Raw genomic sequence first — 5547 nt, 5'->3', positions numbered from 1 at the left:
TGTAGGCTTTATGGTTTCTTCGTAATTATTGATTTAAAACAGCCATAAAAACTTGTGACGTTTTCATAAAATGCGCTATAGTGTCTTATAGTTCGTTCGTACGTTCGGCTGTTGCAGTGGACTATGCACATGAAAATTTGGTAGAATGTTATTGTAAATGTTTAGCTACATTCTTAACTTTTGATTACCGCACATCTCCTGCGCCGAAAGAAAACATAACTGCGGAGATGTTTCGCGGTATCGAATATTACTCAGTCTCAGCAGAAAACACAACGAGAGACACCGAATCAGCGAATTCTGAGAGCGGAAGTGAGAGAAGTAGGTAGCGGTAATAAGTCGATGTCCCTTTTATTTCATAGCACTCGCAGCTCAGCTGCGGTGCTGTTTCGATGGAGGAGTGTGGAGCTCCGCTGCTTCTGTATACACACTTAGTTTTTTTGCAGGAGTCAGTATTTTTTACTGGATTTTTGGATTACTGAAAAACTCGGTTAAAATTCAAATGACTGTTATTCGTAAAGATTGGATAAAATCGTTTTTTTTTTATTTTTCATCATTACACGGGGTTAACAATAGTTAGTCTGTAAATGTTCGTAACACATTTTCTCAACTTTGAATTTTTCACAGATTTTTTAAATTTTAACGAAGTGTTCCGCAATTCAAAAACTCGGTAAAAATTACTGACTCGATAAGTGTGTACTGATGTATGGTTGGTGAAGAGGCTAGCATGTGGAGGGTATTCTCCTGCTAGTGAATGCCACCCATCCCCACTTATAATTCAGTAATACACTATTTATTCATTTTTGTTTGATATGTTTACAAAGTTTGCAAACAGAAATGAGCATTGCAGTGTAGTTACCAATTTTCCAAGTCATAGACTTCAAATAACTGTTCAAAGTCCCAGATTTTTTATAACAAAAAACCAAAGACTACTATGACAAACGTGATCGGTCTGAAGGGATCTTTACATAGAAATTGTTTTAAGGTGATACGATCCAGAACCTCGGGCTCTGGTTCCACTTCGGTTTTTCCAGGAGTCCATTATCTGCTACCAGAAAACATACAATAACAAAACTGTGATGACAATTTAGTGCCTCAAATCACAATAGTGTCCGAGATTAACTCCCAAGAAAACTCGAAGTGGCAGAGAAAGTGCATATGATTTGTGGACGCTGAACCATACCACCTTAAGAACTCAGTATGTTCCATTCCCAGGTTGGAAATTTTCTCAACTTCCCTGGGCATAGAGTATCACTGTGCTTGTAATAATACAGATTCATACATTGGTTGGCATAGAAAGCTTTCAATTAATTACTGTGACTGAGTTCTTAAGGCATACTGAGTTCTTAAATTTAACTCGGCAAATGGTTCACACTAAGCTACGTTTTGCTTGTTCGGTATTTTTTTACCGGAAATAAACGGTAAATTTAGTATATTACAGATTTTTCGGTAAACAAAAATAATTTAACCAATATTCGGTAAAATTTTAACAAAGTTTCGGTAGTTTGATTATAAATTTGATGAACTCTGTAAAAAAATACCGAACGATCTGTAAAATAAGCCAAAACGCCGAATTCGGTAAAAAATTACCGAACAATCCGTAAATCACAAGTAATTTTACCGAAATTTTGTACTATCAAACTGTCAAAACTGTCAAGTTTCTATGAATGTCATGGTAGTCTAGGATCAGAAATTCAAATAAGTAAGTAATGTAACCATGTTACATTCCTTTGGTTTGTTTTTTCCGTCGATCTTGTTTTCCGTGCTGAGCACCAATGCTACCGACGTGCCAGGAAGGCAGCTCCCACACCTGGACCCTACCTATCGACCCATCAACTCATGAACCGGGGACCAACGGCTTTACTTCCCATCTGAAGGAAGGCGTGATCAGAGATGTTATGCCTCAGAACATCCCTGCGGCGCCGACTGGGATTGAACTCAGGCCTGCTGGGGTGAGAGGTAATCACGCTTATCACTACATCACCGGCGCCGTTGACCATGTTACATTCGATATGCATCAATGGAGACGCAGGGTAATCTAGTTGTATTGGAGTAATGAGCAAAATTTCTAAACATGATTATTTGAAAAAAAAAACGTAACTCAAAAACAAAGAAAAATGTATCGCTGATTTTTTTATATGTTGTGTAGAAAAGCCTAAATTAAAAAAAATATAAAAACGTGTTAAGCCCATTGTCTACAAACCATGAAAACCATAAAAAATACAATCGTTCTTCTATACAAAACTCTAATTAAAAAAAAATATTTTTTTGTGGAAAGTATTTTTAATAACCTTTCATTTGATATTTTGATCATTCAAATCGGTTCAATGGTTCATAAGTTATGATTTAAAAAAAATGCCATTTTTGGAAAAAAAATAGACCACCTTAGCAGGAAAATGGGCACCCGAATGAGAAAATAAAAAAATACGGGTCTAATATTTTTCGATAAGGAACAAAACTGACAATTGTTACGAAATTCTGAGAACCACTATATCGTTTTGCTATGGAATGGCTGTATATTTTTCTTTCTTATATCTATATTAAAGCTATTTTTACACGGAAATAAAACTTATTGACAATGCAACCGGGAAGCTATTAAACATTTCAATTTCCAATCTGTTTTGTAGATGGTACCTTTAAATTAAAGCATATTATTAATAAATTTTGTATCATGTCGAAAAGAATACAACTTCCTTGTCTGAAAATTTTATAATTCCAATGGAATTTGTAAATTCAGCAGTAACTTGTCAGCAATGCACCGTTCGGACGCCATGTTAGATTTTGTTTGTGCCATCACCACTTAGAAATTTTCACACATAAATTTATGTAGAATCTAAGTGAATTTATGTTACATGAATATCACTTGAAATTTATCTATACTTCATCTAAGTTTCAAAGCTTATCACATTGCGTTTAATATGATTTGTAATGAATGATATTAGCGTCATGTGCATTACAGATTATTTTTAAAATTGCGGGTTTTTCAGTGAAATTTATGTGACAAATTTTTTGAGAGAACTTCATAATGCATTTGGAAAATCAAAAACATCGACCACATAAAAAAAAAATCTGTCCGATTTTCGAGGCTATATCGCTAAAAATTTTGATAACATACGCTCCCAGGGTGATTGTAATAGTTGACAGAACTTTCAGAGTCACATGGAACGAAAATGGAAACGTACTTGTCTCTTACTTGTCCTCCAAGTACCGAAAAATAGCACATGTCATCAATTCGATACCACTCCTCACGTACCTACATATCAATTTCCTTCCGTACGGAGTGACAAGGTGACAACTCCATAAAAAATTAGCGTTAGAGATCTTTCGTATTGGTTTGTCATGAACAAATTCTTCGTTACCATATCCTTCAACTGGAGGTAGAACCACTGACGGTAGAACCATGTCGATGATTATTTATATCAAACCGATATCGAATTTCGAATATCATTGATATCAGATTTTTAAACATTGGTTATCGTCTCGATAATTTAGACCCCATTATTTATTTGTGTTGAAAATTATGATAAAATTCAGTAAAACAAATTTCCCCCCAGAAGAATATTTGAAAACCAATAAATTTAGGAATTTGGGTCCTAACTTTTGGTGAATTTTGGACTATCCGACTGTTGTTCAATTGCAGTTAACACTTTATCGTTTGAACTCGCTAGACTGCATCGCCGAAACTTCCGTTGAATATCTGATAGGTATTATGGTGGTATGCTTCAAGCAAGATTAAATTTTAATAACATTACTGTAATTACAGTTTTTTTTCCCGGGAAATGCATCGTTCTGGTAAAATGTTCATCCGGAAAATTTCATTATGTATGTTGATTATAAAACGACCGAATACAACTTAAAAATATGTATTTACCTCATCAAGATCATCATGTTGCTCCTGAGGTTCCACTTTGATTGAGTTCTAAAATACAACGAAATGATACTTAAATATCACCTGACATTTTTTAATATAACAAATATACCAAATCCATCTGCTGTGATGACGTACTTCCAATTGGCAAGTACTTTGTTGGAGGTTTCCCTACCGGTATATTCGTGGGATGAGGCTGCACTTTTTGCGGAATACTTTCAATAGTCACACCTGGACAAAGTTCCCTTACATGCTGAATGACGGCATTCCGATCGACACCATTCGAGGTTCTATCAATTTCTGACCAACTTTTTTGTTTTTTCTCTGCTACATCGCATCGGTTTTTGAAACTTTGCCAGGAATTCAGATAGCTAATACAGGCATGACAAATTTTTGAAGAAAGATTGTCCTCCTTCAAAACCTAGAATCGAACAAATACTACATAAGTTATCGATCCATGCCAATTTGTTCTCATGCGCTATGCTTTCATGTCAAAATTCTTATCCTGTTCCGGGAACAGACAATTTATATTATTTTTAATTTCATAATCCAAATAATGTATATTCAAGCAAGTAAAAATAAAACACCATCAATAATACACCAATAGAACAGGTATATCGGTGTTCACATCTTCCTAAAAAGGAGTAACTAACAGGATAATGGACTAATAAATCGAGCACAATATAATATAATAATACTGGAACATGCATTCCTCCTTTAAAAGAGGTAAATCCAAGATGGAGGTTTAGAGCTCCACAATTGACAGAGACTCTGGTTAAACTTAGGCAGCCGGCACTTCCGATTGTCTTGTTTACAATCTCGAACTTAGTACAATTATATGTACATAATTTTGAACTTACTTTAATTCTAACGCATGAAAAAATCTTTTGATCCAATCGCTGCCGGTCGGCTGCAAAATTAGTAAAAATTGGAACACATTCCTCATCCGGTGCCAGGCACAGTCGACAGCAGATCCTGCGAGCCATCTCTATGTGCATCGATTTAATTGTATCCGTAGAAATTGAGTATGGTTATTTTGTATATACATATCACATTAAAATCACGCTTTAAAAAATTACTGAAAAACTTCATAGAAAATCTTGCCAAACTACACAGTATAACTATATAGCGAATTCGTTTATTATCGGGGTTGGAACCAGTTCCAACCTAGTGCGAAACCGAACTTTTTGTCGGTGCGAACCTCAACCTGAGCTAGGTTTTAAAAACAAACGAACAAACTGACGTTTGTCAGAAAACAAGCAGACCCAATCTTGATACCCGATCCAGGTTGGAACTGAATAATAAACGAATTCGCTAATAGTCGCTATATTCATAGTCTGGCGGATAGAATTTCGATCTATCAAAAAGCGGAACCAACAATTGAAAAGGTCTGAACCATTTGGTGGATTTTCTATATACACGGTAACCAGCGTAAACACATTAATGTGTAAAATTTCACACTTTTCATGGAAAAAGGGGCCTACTCATAAAATGTGTAACTGCGTTTACACATTTATGTGTAAACCCAGCAAACGTCAATAGATGTGTAATTTTTACACATTTTTCAAGAACGGTTTTTACAGCAAAATGTGTAAAAAGTAATCATTTCTAGAACTTGAATATAATGGGTGCGTATGGTTTTTATTAACTTCGGAATTTTCTTATTTGTGAAAATGATAAAT

The 5547-nt window shown here is 35.0% G+C and overlaps 1 long non-coding RNA gene across 1 annotated transcript; it reads right to left on the bottom strand.

Annotated features, from left to right (window-relative positions):
• Positions 1–2218: 2218 nt before the first annotated feature.
• LOC135713596 (uncharacterized) lies at positions 2219–5140 on the bottom strand. The gene is made up of 3 exons (XR_010518753.1): positions 4726–5140; positions 3978–4286; positions 2219–3916 (listed from the first exon to the last, which is right to left on the bottom strand). It is a non-coding gene; the product is annotated as an uncharacterized LOC135713596 (long non-coding RNA).
• Positions 5141–5547: the final 407 nt, after the last annotated feature.

Source organism: Ochlerotatus camptorhynchus, unplaced genomic scaffold, assembly GCF_037179485.1.
Source record: "Ochlerotatus camptorhynchus isolate MF236.1 unplaced genomic scaffold, CSIRO-AGI_Acam_v1.1 ptg000571l, whole genome shotgun sequence".
Classification (NCBI taxonomy): Eukaryota; Metazoa; Arthropoda; class Insecta; order Diptera; family Culicidae; genus Ochlerotatus; species Ochlerotatus camptorhynchus.
The sequence above is the reverse complement of the archived record's forward strand: the minus strand, read 5'-3'. Positions and strand labels throughout refer to the sequence as shown.